The sequence below is a fragment of the Crotalus tigris genome, unplaced genomic scaffold, assembly GCF_016545835.1.
Source record: "Crotalus tigris isolate CLP2741 ecotype Arizona unplaced genomic scaffold, ASM1654583v1 scf7180000024437.13266115, whole genome shotgun sequence".
Taxonomy (NCBI): Eukaryota; Metazoa; Chordata; class Lepidosauria; order Squamata; family Viperidae; genus Crotalus; species Crotalus tigris.
The window spans coordinates 8,995,221-9,009,855 of NW_024100606.1; the positions used below are offsets into that span (position 1 = coordinate 8,995,221).

A 14,635-nucleotide genomic window follows, 5' to 3' on the forward strand; every position below is an offset into this window, starting at 1 on the left:
TTTTAACTTTCTTAAAAGCATAATCTGTGGGAATTAGGCACTGAAACTCAATGAAGGTTGCAAATGGACACTAGAGGGAACCAAAGGATTAGGCAGAAAAGAGTTAATCTGGTAAGGTTGGTTATACCTATTTCTTATCTTAAATACTTTTTTTTTTACATGAGCTGAAATGTTAATTACTGATATCTCAGGAAAAATAACAGATTTCAATGGGTAAACCTTTTGAAGATGATGAGAACAATTAAAAGAAAATTATTTGGCAAAGACTTTATACAGTTTGTAGGCATGGAATACGGAAAAATTAAGAATGCAAAAATGGGAATACGGAAGACAAATCAAGAAAAAGGATCTGGAGAAGGATTAGTTGTAACAAGAAATCCTGGATGCCTCTTTATGGGATTTACAAAATAGGCTGGTGAAAACTTTGAAGACTCCTTTTAAATGCCAGGACATCGAATCCTGTGATGCCAAGGGAAGGATTTAAAGATCAAGATTGTGCAGAGCAAAAAAGAGGAACATAAAGTTGGACTATTTGACCAGAGATAAACTATTTATTGATATTTCCAGTAACTCTGAATGGCCTTTTTCTGAATCAGAATTGAAAAGACAATAGCATGTTCTGTAGATAAAAGGGTAGGCTTTGGGGAGAGTAGTATTTTTTTTTTATTGGTATCTTTGAAAGAATGAAAAGTTAAAACATTAGCTTATGCTCATGAAATGAAAATAGGATGCCACTTCTTTATTATCATCTTTCGTATCTTTTTCTTTTTGAAATTTAATCCCCCCATTTTTTTCTGTACTTTTTTCGTTTATTTTTTCTTCTAATTCAATTTGTATTTGTTTTTACTACGTTTATTATAAACTTTAATACAATTATTTTTTAAGAAAAGAACCTAACTTGCAAGAGAATTCATTGAGAATAAGCTCTTCAACTGTCCTAAATGTTATTAGTATTTTGGCACTTGTTACAGGGCTGTGAGAGCTCAGCTGTTAATGGTTCCATCTATCCTCTCCTTTTTTATAGGCTTTGTAAGAATTGACCTTTCCTCAGCTGGCCTTAGAGATCAAGCAGGAATTGATTGTTCCAAGGTTAGCACTTCACCTCCAATACATATTGTTGAGTCCGTGGCGGGAAACAGACACGAGAAGCAGCTGGAGTTCTCAGTTTCTTTTATTCAGCGTTCAGCTTACAGGAAGATGGCTTCAGCCTCGCCCAAACGCCTCGCAGCCTCTTATATAGGCAACTCCCGGGTAAATGGGTTACTTTTCCCGCGCCAGCACCCGCGCATGCGCACGGCGCTGGCGACAGCCTGTCTGGTCCCGGGCAGCTTTGCACCTGCCCGGGACTGCCTGCAAACGCCCGAGCCGTTTGCAAGGCTCGGGACATAACACCCCTTTCCCCCGGGCTAAAACTACTACCAACATACAACATTTATTTTATACGACAATTTGCTCCCCAGTGCTCCCACTGTTTACTGGCTTTTGCCTTGCCAGCAATGTTATGTAATCTTCTAGGTACTTAGGAGATTTCTTTGCTCTCTGTGACCTTCTTAGCTCTGGGTTACTGGCATAAGTCCCCTGACTGGAGGGAGGCGTGAGCCTGTTCTCTCTATTGTGCCCTGGTGTCTTCCAAGGACTGTGCCCCGATGCCTGGCCTGCTTGCTTGCCCACCGGGCTCGTCAGGCCAGGGCTTCTGTTGCTTTGTGACCTGGTTGTCCTACCTAGCTGTAGACCCTCAGGCCCCTTGAAGTGATAGCCACTGCTGGGCGTCTCTGTAGAACCTCCTAGGTCAGTCCAAGACCTGTCAGGAGGCTGTCCATTCCCTGAACCCCATTCTGTGCTCGGGCTCGTGTGGGTTTCTGTACTTTCCCAAAACTCAGGTGTTCCCTGATTTGTGCTAGGGGTGTTGTAGTCGGGACTTGGCTCCTCGACTAGCTCTGTGTATGTTTGACCCCCTGTAGGATTTGGGGTAAGGTCAGGCCAACCTTGGGAATTTTGTGCCAGCTCTCTTGCGGGGAATGATTTGTTGGGATGCCCCCGGGTATCCTCCGTTACTGGAGTGCTGTGTGATGTGTGTGGAAAGTGAGTATGCCCCCGGGGTGACTCCCTGGCTGGAGTAGGCGTGAGTGCCTGTTGTGTGGGTAAGCTCCATGACTTCCTTTTCGGAGCAATTGCGGAATTGGGATGGGCCGTTTGTGGCTCCCTCAGTGGAGATGGGCAGTAGCTCTTGCCCTTCCCTTTGCTCCAAAGGGTCCCCCTCCCCCCCTGGAAAAGACCCAGGAGTCTCATCAGAAAAGTCCCGCCTAGAGCGGAGTTGGTCGATGTGCCGACGCAGGACACGACCGTTGTCCAGGGCTACCTCGTAGGAGAGAGGACCTGTGACCCTGGAAACAGAAGCGGGGACCCATGTATGACCAGGCCCGTAATTGCGAGCCCAAACCGGGGCACCCACAAGTAGTTGTCTAGGTGCCCTAGGATGTGAGGTAGATGAAGGCAGTCTGTCCGGATGCAACCGGTCAAGTCTAGTAGTAAGTTGGCGCCCCCAACGAAGTTCAGCTGGACTTCTCCCTGTAGAAGTGGACGGTGTGGTGCGATAAGAAAGGAGAAAGTCAGCCAACCTGTGATGCCAGTCCCCGTAGGTGAGTCTCTTCAAGGCGTCCTTTGCGATGCGCACCATGCGTTCAGCCATACCGTTGGTGGACGGGTGAAAAGGCGCAGACGTGGCATGACGAATCAGGTTTGCCTGTAAGAAAGCTTGGAATTCGGAGGAGGTGAATTGAGGGCCGTTGTCGGACACAATGACATCTGGCAGCCCGTGTGCAGCAAAAATCCCCCTCAGTACCTGAATAGTCTTTGCAGTGGTGGTGGATGAGACAGGCACAACCTCAAGCCATTTTGAATGGCTGTCAACAAGGACCAAGAAGAACTGGCCCTGAAAGGGCCCAGCGTAGTCAATGTGCACCCTAGACCATGGGGACTGTGTTTCCTCCCATCTATGCACAGGAGCTTGGGGCATCTCTGGGCGAGATCGTTGGCACAGGTGGCATGCGTGTACCTTAGCCTCAATACTTTATCTAAACCAGGCCACCACAAGTGGCTTCGTGCAAGAGCCTTCATACGAACAATGCCAGGATGACCCTCGTGGAGGGATTCTAAGACCCTAGTCCTCATTGAGGTGGGAATGACAACTCTGTTTCCCCAAAGCAGACAACCCTGAGAAAGGGACAATTCGTTCCTTTTGGACCAGAAACTCTGAAACTCAGGACTAGGGCAGTGCTCAGGCCACCCGGACAGGACCCAGGAGCGGACACGTGAAAGTGTGTGATCTGTACCTGTTTCAGCGGTAACATCCCTGGCACTAAGAGGAAGCTCGGGCAAGGCTTGGATTGATAGAATGTTGACAGCTGGCGCGGGGTCAGCTTCTACTACTGGCAGAGGCAACCTACTGAGGCCATCAGCATGGCCCATTTCTTTCCCAGGCTTGTGGATTAATGAAAAATCATATGCAGACAAAAAAATAGACCACCTAAGCATTCTAGGGGAAATGATGTGGGGAGTCTGCTTACGTGTGGTAAACAGTCCCAGCAGAGGCTTATGGTCAGTGAAGACCGTGAAATGCCTGCCATATAGAAAATCGTGGAATTTTTTAATTCCAGCAACAACAGCCAGAGCCTCCCTGTCTATCTGAGCGTAGTTGCGCTCGGCAGAAGACAGTGTTCTGGAGTAGTATGCAATAGGAACCTGAGTTCCATCAGACCTGAGGTGACTCAGGACAGCTCCAACCCCGTAGGGGGACGCATCACAAGCGATGCACACAGGAAGAGACTCGTTGAAATGTGCAAGAACACTGTTAGAAGTGAGCAAGGCCTTGACTTCTTTAAAGCAAGCCTCATGTGCTTGTGACCACAGCCACACAGCTTGTTGTCTAGTAGCCTGTGAAGAGGCTCAGCTACACTAGCTTTATGTGGAAGAAAAGAATTGTAGAAATTCAGGAGGCCTAAGAAGGCCTGAAGTTCGGCCTTAGACTTTGGCCTGGGTGCTTCTAAAATAGCAGTTAGTTTGGATTCAGCAGGATGAATCCCAGCAGCATCAATTTTGAATCCCAGAAATTCAGTAGAAGGCACCCCAATCTTGCATTTGTCTTTTCTGAGCTTGAGGCCTGATTTCCTGAATCTTAACAGGACAGCCCTAAGCCTTTCAGCTAGAATGTGTGTGGAGTCTCCTGCAATCAAGACATCGTCAAAGTAGGGGCAGACCCCTGGTATACCTCGTAGTGTGTTTTCCATTACGCTTTGGAAAATCCCAGGAGCGACATTCACTCCAAACTGTAGCCTTTTTACCTTAAAGGCTCCCCTGTGGGTCACAATAGTCTGAGCTATAGCAGCAGCATCATCAACAGGCAGCTGTTGATATGCTTGAGCTAGGTCAAGCTTTGCAAAAACACGCCCCCCCCCCTTGAGAGAGGCCAGGATGTGACTGACCACAGGAACAGGATAGGCATGTTGCTGCAATGCCTTATTGAGTGTGCATTTGTAATCAGCACAAATGCGAATGTCCCCATTTGCCTTTAGAGGCGTGACAATGGGGGTCTCCCACGGGCTGGAATCAACAGGTTCTAGGATTCCCTGTTGGATTAGTTTGTCTAGTTCAGTGTCAATCTTACTTTTTAAAGCAAAAGGGACCCTTCTTGCTTTAATCCTAATGGGAGTGACAGTGGGGTCTAGCTTTAAGGACACAGGTGGTCCTTTGAATGTGCCCAGCTGGGGGCTGAAAACATCTGCAAATTCTTTGCAGACTTCCTGTAGGTCGAGTGTTTGTAAGCTGTTGAGTCCTGTGACGTGTATCCCCAGGGCCTCAAACCAATCGAGTCCTATGAGACTCGTTCGTTCACCCCCTACTACTAATAAGTCTAGTGGACCTTCAAAACTCTTGTATTGCACGTTAAGGGTGGCCTCCCCCTTAACACACACTCTTGAGTTCTGAAAATCTGTTAATACAATATCAGAAGGCCTTAACTTGGCCTTAGTCCCACTACTGGAACAAATCTTCCTAAATGTATGCAATGAAATGATGGAAAGGGCAGACCCTGTGTCTAGTTCCATAGATAATGGAACCCCTTGTAGCTTCACGTTGAGTGACAGCTTTTTCTTCATGGGCTTGTGTGTGCCTGTCCTACAGATGCTTCTTCGCGAAGCGCAAAAACCTACCCTATTCTGGCTGGGGAATCTGGTACCCTTCAGGCGTTCTTCTTGGGGTTGTGCCTTTCGTCGGCCCAGACACACAGCTGCAATGTGCCCTTGTTTGCCGCATGCCCGGCAGGTAGCGGAGCGGAACTTGCAGTCGGTTCTCCTGTGGCGACCTCCACAGCCGATGCACTTGAGCGGAGCCGAAGAGCTTCCCTTCTGGTTCTCTTCCTTCGCGGGGTGTAGACGGTCGACTTCTTCGTCCGGATCCTCCTCGGAGTTTCGTCGGACGTCTTCCTGGTGCACGGACGCACCCTCTGCACTGCTTCTGATCGGCCGCATGTTCTTGACGGCGCCGCTTGCTGCTTCTTCTGCGGTGACTTCCCTTAAGGCGTCTTGGAAGGATAATTCTTCCTTAGCGAAAAGTCTCTGTTGTAACTCTCGATGCCTTAACCCGCACACGAATCGGTCCCTCAGTCGTTCCTCGAGGTCCTTGAACTCGCAGGGCTTGGCGGCCTTCCGTAACGCGGCGATGTATTCCTTGGCTGACTCACCGGACCGTTGATCCCTCTGTTCGAAGGTGTGGCGCCATGAGATAACGGACACCTTGGGGTGGAAGTGCTCCTTCAGCAGCTTCTTCAGGTCTGCGTAGCTTACAGACTCTACTGGATCAGGTGCTGCAAGGTTTTCTGCAATTTCGAAGGCGTCTTGGCCGCAAACGCAAAGCAGGGTGGCAGCCTTCAAGCTATCTTCCCTCACTTGGTTTGCCTTGAAGTAGTTCTCCATTCTGGATACGTAGGACTCCCACCGCTCTGGATGTGAGACGTCGAATTCCGAAAGCCTTCCGATTTTCGCCATCTTCGGATCTTCAGGAGACGGGTCTATCAGCCAGCCTACCCCCGAATGCGCACCGGATTGGCGGGCAGCTGCCGAGTCGACGCCGTTCCTCTTTCGCCGCTCAGGACTCCTTGGGTAAGCTTACACTTCTTCCTTTCCAGGTAGTGCAAGGCATCCCACCCTCGTCGCCAGTGTTGAGTCCGTGGCGGGAAACAGACACGAGAAGCAGCTGGAGTTCTCAGTTTCTTTTATTCAGCGTTCAGCTTACAGGAAGATGGCTTCAGCCTCGCCCAAACGCCTCGCAGCCTCTTATATAGGCAACTCCCGGATAAATGGGTTACTTTTCCCGCGCCAGCACCCGCGCATGCGCACGGCGCTGGCGACAGCCTGTCTGGTCCCGGGCAGCTTTGCACCTGCCCGGGACTGCCTGCAAACGCCCGAGCCGTTTGCAAGGCTCGGGACATAACACATATCATATAGCTTCTGGGATTATATCTTTATATTTCTATCTTTAGCTTCATTTTTTTCCTGATATTTTATGTTTTCCCTAGGGCAGTGATGGCGAACCTTTTAGAGACCGGGTGCCCAAAATGCAACCCCAAACCCACTTATGCATTGCCGAGTGCCGAGTGCTGAGTGGGCGTGGCCACCGAGTGGGCGTGGTCACCGAGCTGTCGGCTCGTGCTTGCTCACTCGCTGTCCATTCTGACTTGTGCTCGCTCTCAAGCTGTCTGCAGCAAATGCTACTTCCGCAGAATTTTGCTCCTTTTATAGTCTGTCGCCTATTCCCAGACTGCACATGCGTGGAGAGGAGGAGGGAGCAGCTTGGCCCAGCAATGGCTCGCATGCCACCAGAGACGGCTCCGCGTGCCACCTGTGGCACCCGTGCCATAGGTTCGCCACCACGGCCCTAGGGTTTCTATCCAAAGCCTCCAAACAATTATGTATTTCCAGGATTTATTTCCTAAAAAAATACCAATGATATTGCCACAATCTTAGGCAAATTTCAGCTGATAAGCTGATAAGGCAACTGTTTATGAACAAGGGATTCACTTTTTTAAAAATTTTCTCTAAGAGAATGAAAAATGGAAGTGATTCTTGGTAGACCTGTATACAGACATAGTGTAGTCTGAATTAAGGATTTCTTTCTGAATATTTTTATAATGAAATCATCCTGCCACACAATATATTTTTGCAATGTAAGATATATATCATCCCAGTAGCAATGCTTGCAATCAATGTTTTACCAATAAATTCTAAACCTTTCATAAATATAATAAAAGCAGAAGGAATAAGGGCCAATTACATCCTTTGGGCTTTTAAAAAAAAATTATTGGCTCCATGGTCATTCAATAAGTCATTGCTAGAAGTTTTCATTTTATTCAAAAATTTGTATGTATCCATGTTATTCTAAAGGCAGAATTGTGAATTTCTTTGCAAAAAACCTATCATGTTGTATTAAAACATATTACCCCTCAAAAGTGGTATACTATTTTTCTATTTACTATTGTGCCATTAAAGAACTTTTCTATTTTGATTTAGCATGTGAAGATTTGTCAAATGTCAAGTCTCCAAAATTTTCACCAGACATAAATATTGTATAATCACCGGAAAATTTACAAAAAGAATACAATATCTCAAACATCAGTTCTGTTTCTTTGTCTGTATAACTGCCAAGCTTCTGTAATTGGTGGTAAGGATAGATAGGATAGTTCATGAAAATAAATGGAGACTGATGGTTAAAAAAAAGATTTGGAAAGTCTAATGATAGTGGACAATTAATCTGCTCTTTCAAGGAATATAAAGGGTACAAAGGCAGTCAGTTCCATTATTAAATAGTTTTCACTGTTGATAAGATTTTCTCCATAATCAACCAAAATCTACTTCTAAACCCATTGTTTGTTCTTATGTATTTTGGAATCACTTATATATTTTTTGCTTTGGGTTCTATATGATAGCCCTTTAGATATTTGAGAACAATTATAATGATCTCCTCTCCAGGATAAGTATGTCTTTCCTTCCATTGTGATGGTTCACCAGTTTGTCAAGAGAATGTAGTGTACAAAACTGGATGCAATGTTGTATGTATCATGTTTTCCTGAAAATAAGACCTGGTCTTATTTTTATTGCCTCCAAAAGAAGCACCAGGTCTTATTTTCGGGGAGGGGGAGATGTGTCTTTTCTACTCACCTTGCAACCGTGGCACTGAAAGCCCTGCCCAGCTGGCCCACTTATTCTGTGAATCCATAGTTCGGTTCTCGGCTGCACAGGCCTCTGACTGCAAAATGCAGGCTAGAGCTCCATTCTCAGCTGCAGAATGAAGCTGCTCCTTTGGCCGCAGAAGAAGTGGGCTGGCGAGGCAAGTGTTGATCCATAGGAGGCCTGGCTGCAATGGTAAGCTCCACCCCAGCCCTAGCCGGATTTTTAGGCATGTGCTTTACCCCAAAATTAGAGCTTATTTTGGGGGTAAGGCTCATATTAGACCCACCCCCCAAAATCAAACTAGGGCTTATTTTCGGGGTAGGTCTTACTTTCAGGAAAACATGGTATATTTAAACTAATACAGAATAGAGAAAATAATAATGATAATGATGATGATGATGATGATGATGATAATAATAATAATAATAATAATAATAATAATAATAATAATAATAATAATAATAATAATACAACCTTGGAGATCTTTTAGTCCAACCTCCTGTTCAGGCAGGAAACCCTATACCATTTCAGACAAATGGTTGTCCAGTCTCTTCTTAAAAAATTCCAGTGTTGGAGCATTCACTTGTAAATTTGCATTTGTAAAAAAAATGCTGTTGAATTTAATCTTGTTGAATTTTCTTCATTGCTTCTGCTTGTCAACTTGTGAGATTCCTCCTGAGTCTTTATACTATCTTCTAAGTTGCTCATGATTTGTCCTTTGTCATATGCAAATTTGATAATAACAATTCATAACTCCTCATCCTTATCATTCATAAGTATACTGAGCATCATAAAGCCTAAAATGGAGTCCTACGGTAAGTCTACCTGATACTGCTATCCAGTTGAAAATGGAGTCATTAATGCACATTTGTTGAATAGTTTGTTTAATTAGCTATATATCCATCTAATGGACGTGTATTCAGTCCAAAAGTGAGATGGCATGTCAAACCCATGTTGGCTCCTTTCATAACAATAAATTATTTTCTAAATGCTCAGAAACTGCTCAAGAATCTATTCTAGACTTTTGCATGATATTGACACTGAACTGATTAGCCTATATTTACCCAGATCTGACTTTTTCCCTTTTACGAAGATAGGAACAATAATTACAAGCTCTTGAAGGACTTCGGATAAAGTTCATCTGATCCTAAAGACCTAAATATGGGGTGGTAATAAGGAACTACCTAATCTTTTCATTTGTTGCCATTTCTTACTTTTGTCATCGTACAATTTGATCCATTTGATCCATTTTTCCACTGGGTAGGAAATTAAAGCAAAAGAAAATTTGCTTGTCCGTGTTGCCATTACTGTCCTACCATCTTCTCCTAAAGATAGCCCAAACTTTACTGTTTCTTTTATTTTTCAGTGGGATAATCTCAAAAGATACCATATTCTTTTAGCTTTCCTTATGAAGTTAGCCTCTCTAACTTCTTTCTGCATATTGTCAGTTTTTATCAAAAAAGAATCTCATGGGCCCTTGCTTTCTATAACAAAATGTAGGAGAGGCTGCATTCAGATGCTACTGTCAAAAAGTTTAAGAACTTGCACATAAATAGATAAGGCACTTTAGAAACAAGAATCAAACAGCAACATTGAATAGTTTATTTAAGCAGTTTCAATAATCAATTAGCACTCCATTATGCATGGATAAATCCTCTTTCCATGATCAGACGGCCAAATTCTTATTTGGGATTAGGGGAAGGCAACAAACAGCAGAAGACAATCTGAGTCAGAGGTTTTTGAGTGAATTTCTTGAGTCTATCCTTTTTTCCCTTAATACACTTATTATTGTTCTCTCCAGCATGATATACACTGTTCATGGATTTTATCTTTGGGTATGTATTTCCTTTCTCAGTGGAATTTACATTAAGCTTCGAGCACTTCCTATTCCTTGTCATCCTTAGAATGATTGGTTTCCTGCTGTTATTGAGTTGTTTTTATTTGCCTGTGATTGCACAGAGTTTACAAATACTTTCTTTTCATTCTTTCCTTATAGCAGGGGTCCCCAACTCCCAGTCTGTGGACTGGTCCCGGTCCGTGGCATGCCAGCAACCAGTCTGCACAAACAAGCAAAGCCCCATCTGTGGGATGCAGACAGTACACAAAACCATGCACTCTCCGGTCTGTGGAAAAACCATGGAACCGGTCCCTGGCCCTAAAGGTTAGGGACCTCTGCCTTATAGGACTCTAATGGCAATGCTGGAGCTCCATTATCAGTTAGAATAGACAAGTTTTCCATAAAATGATGGCCTTTCCTATAACCATCATATTTTTTGGCTACATCAGTCAGGATATTATGTGAGATAAAATCCAACAGATCTGGGAAACTTCATCTTGGGAAAACTGATGTTAATATTTTTAACAGTGGTCAGTAATTTGATTGATAATGCACCTTCCTTTAATTCTGCATTTTCTTATTTCACCATAGAATTGTTTATATAACATTCAGGGAGCTACAGTTGCTAGAACTTAAGATTTCAGCATATTAAACTCCATTTATTCTTAGAAGTCAAAAGGTTAGAATTAGAGCAAGAGCCAGTGCCCAGAGGGGAGCACAGATATAGATAGTTGGATTCAATAAAGGTATTTGTTGTTTAGTGACTACCTTGTTTAGTGACCATTTGCAGTTACAAATGTAATCAAAAACTAACTTTGCAGGTCTATAAAGCAAACGAAAACTGAAGTAATATCATAAACACAGTCACAGTTTCACTTAGCAACCACTTAATAATTGAGTTGCTATTCCCAATTATGGTAGCTAAATGAGGACTACCTGAACAATGAAAATGCTACCTCTGGAAGGCCAAGCAATAGCCTTCAATGTGACCTTAAGGAAAGCAGGAACTCCATTTATGGTTGACTGGAAATCCTTACAGATTTCTTGTATGAAATGTAAACAATGCGCTTATAATTTATGGTTTTGATGATTAAAAAAATTACATAATGGAAAAAAGTTAGCTTTTTTGTAATTATAGAGTAGGTGATAATTTTGTAATTCTATTTATATTTGCTGCAGGAAATCAGAAGCTTCTTCTATTTTTATTCTTTCTTCCTGCACTTTTGCTTCTTTTACTTGTTATTAGTTTGTGTTAATTGTTCTCTGAAACATCTATAACTCCCCAATTCTGCTAGGTAGGTGCTGCTGAGCACAACACAATGTGGGTGCCTGGAAGAAGGGGTGGGAAAATAAATACCCCTTTTATTTCAGTGTACCCAGTTTTGCTTTCGTAAATCAGAGGGCATGAGAAATATGAAGACATTGCTGGGTCTGCATTTGTATCACAAATATACCTTGCTACACTGTGGGACTGATAACTCCAATGTATGTTTCCAAACAGTAAAAAAACTGCATTTCCTTATTGCTTCTTATTTTGAATGTGATAGCTTTTTGAATGTAACTTAAATGCTTGAAATTTTTAACATCAGCAACAGCCTGATCTGAAATGCCAGATGCAGAACTCAGTCCACTGCAGCAAGCAACTGGTAAGGATAGAAATAGCAATTTATAAAAATGAAGGCTGGCATATCTAAAGCTGTGAAAATCCCAAGGACAGTCTTATAAAGCAATTTGCCAGAGATTAAAGAAAGGTGGGGAGAATCTCTCTTGCCTGTCAGGTTATGGGGTCAACAAATTCAGCAGGTTTTAAGAAGTATAATTATGCCAAGATATGAAAAATGCTTGGTTTAACAGGGTTGCTAATAAATTGTATTTAATATGAGAAGCATGAAGGATGGCTGTTGGTATTTAGCTATATTCAGACTGGTACAATGTAGAAAGTATAAATTAATACTGACATTTAATCTTTGCTAGTAACACTTGTGCTGAATGCAGAGGACATATATAATATTTCTGGTTAGTAGAACAAGTTGCATTTATAAGTTATGTAGATTCAGTTTCTTTTTTTTATTGAAAATTTTTTATTTTTTAAAACATACAATCATTTATAAAAATACAATAAAATTTTAAAATAGAGAACCCCCCCCCTTACCCTCCCTCCCACCCCCAACCCCCCTCCCTTCACTTCCCAGAGCAGAATACAGGGTTAAAAAAAAAGAAAATTATAATAATTAAGAAAAAAGAAAAAAAGAAAAGAATATCATAATTAACCTTTAACTCCATAACCTATAAAACAATTCTCTATAATATTTGATATTCATTCATAAAATAAATGAAACTTTTTAATTCCATACTTTTTCTGAATATAATCTATCCACCTTCCCCATACAGTAATATATCTTTCTTGTGTATGATCCTTTAAATAAGCAGAAATTTTTGCCATTTCTGCAAAACTAGATACTTTAAATATCCATTCTTCTAAAGTAGGCAAGGAATCTTTCTTCCAATATAAACCTACTAGTAACCTTGCTGCAGTTAATAAATTCAACATCAAAGTAGTTTCTTTTTCATTTAAGTCAACAAAAATACCAAGTAAAAATAGTTGAGGAGTAAACTTTATCTTTTTTCTAAAAATCTTTTGAATGTTCCACCAAATCATAATCCAAAAAGCCTTTACTTTTTTACAGTTCCACCAAATATGAAAGTATGTCGCATCATTATTGCCACATCTCCAACATTTGGGCTGTATGTTGGAATACATACAAGATAATTTTTTAGGATCTAAGTGCCATCTATAAAACATTTTATAAAAATTTTCTCTCAAATTTTGAGCTTGTGTAAATTTAACATTTCTTATCCAAATTGTCTCCCATAAATCCAATGAGATCGGCTCCTGTATATTCTGAGCCCATTTAATCATACAGTCTTTAACCAATTCTGTTTCCGAATCTAACTCTAATAAAACATTGTATATTCTTTTTATATGAGCTGGACCTTGGTTTTTAATCTGAATAACCAATTGTCTATCTTCTAGTGTTATTCCCTCTTTCTTGTCTACAGTCCATCTATCCATTATTTGTAAATATTGAAACCATGACTGTAGAATATTTTGCTGCCTTAATACATCTAGGGATTTCAAATGCCAATTTGAACCAGAACAAATTAACAATTCTTTGTATGAGATTTTATCAAAATTTGTCCCCTTAGAAGTTCCCTCAATTGCATGTCTGGGAATCCCCCAGATAGGTATTTTATAATTTAATCTATAATAATACTTCTTCCAAACACGAAGTAAGGCATTCCTCAAAATATGTGATTTAAAAGTCCGATCAACTTTCTTATTAAAAATTAAATATGCATGCCAACCATATATTAAATCCCAACCTTCCAAAAAAAGAATATCCATATTTGTTAAATTAAGCCAATCACTTAACCAAGTTAGGGTGGCTGCATCATAATATAATTTCAAATTAGGAGATATATAATATTTCTGGTTAGTAGAACAAGTTGCATTTATAAGTTATGTAGATTCAGTTTCTTAATAGCTGAATAAACTAATAAAGTAAAATAGCATAAAAACAAGGATCTTTCTCTATGGAAAAATATGATCATCCACATGTATACTGGCCTTCCCAATATGGTATTCTCCATATATATTGGACTATATTCCCATAATCCTGAAACAACATGTCTAATATATCTGAATCACCCCAAAAGTGCTCCTAAATAATGCTTTTATTTTGTAATTGCCCTGCCATACTCAGAAGCTTTTACAGTGCAGCCAGACAATATTAGTTTCCATATAGAAAGCTTCCATGTTCTCTTATCACTTATTTCTGCCTTTTGCTCTTAATAGGAAGTATTAATGATCAAAAAGAAGATAGAAGAGCTCCATTGGCAGAGACCTCCATTTGGAAACAAATTGGAAAATCCTGCATAGCAAAAGATAACAAATGAAGTAACAATGAAATTCCATTTCATCTGCTCTACATGTGAATGTTTGCATTGGTTATACAGCTTCCAAATATGGAGGTTTGGCATCCAGTTTTTTTGCCTAAAAGTCACTGAAAGACCATACCTCACTTTGCACAATGCTTTTTCAAAGCATTTTTACCAATGACCTCCACCCCAATGCTTTGGAACTGGATTTTATACTTTATTAAGCCTTCTAGGAAACATACTTCAGTTTAGGAAGATTAAATCTGTAAATCTCTACCTTAAAATCCCACAGCAAATAGGACTCTTCAAAATAATAGGCCAGGGTCTATGTCTCCCTTCTAGCTGCCCATAAAGGTCTCCAGCAGCTTTTGTATGCTGTCCCATGAAATCTGAATATACAAGTCACATGTGGGTTTTTTGAAATGTCATTCAAAATAAAATAGTTTTACAGAGCCTTAATTTTCCTTCTTTTTTTGCCTTTATAATTCCCAGATGCCTCACTCGGTGAAACTTGTTCTATTAGCAGCAGCTGTGCCAAATTTGGAGCAAGGAAGCTGCTTGTTAAATGTTCCCAGAGGTAAATTCTGAGATGGTTGAAATATCCTTAAAGATGGTTATGTGGATTGTACTTTGAGGG

The 14,635-nt window shown here is 41.4% G+C and overlaps 1 pseudogene; it reads right to left on the minus strand.

Annotated features, from left to right (window-relative positions):
• Positions 1 to 2,314: 2,314 nt before the first annotated feature.
• LOC120302643 lies at positions 2,315 to 5,096 on the minus strand (annotated as a pseudogene).
• Between the last annotated feature and the right edge of the window lie 9,539 nt (positions 5,097 to 14,635).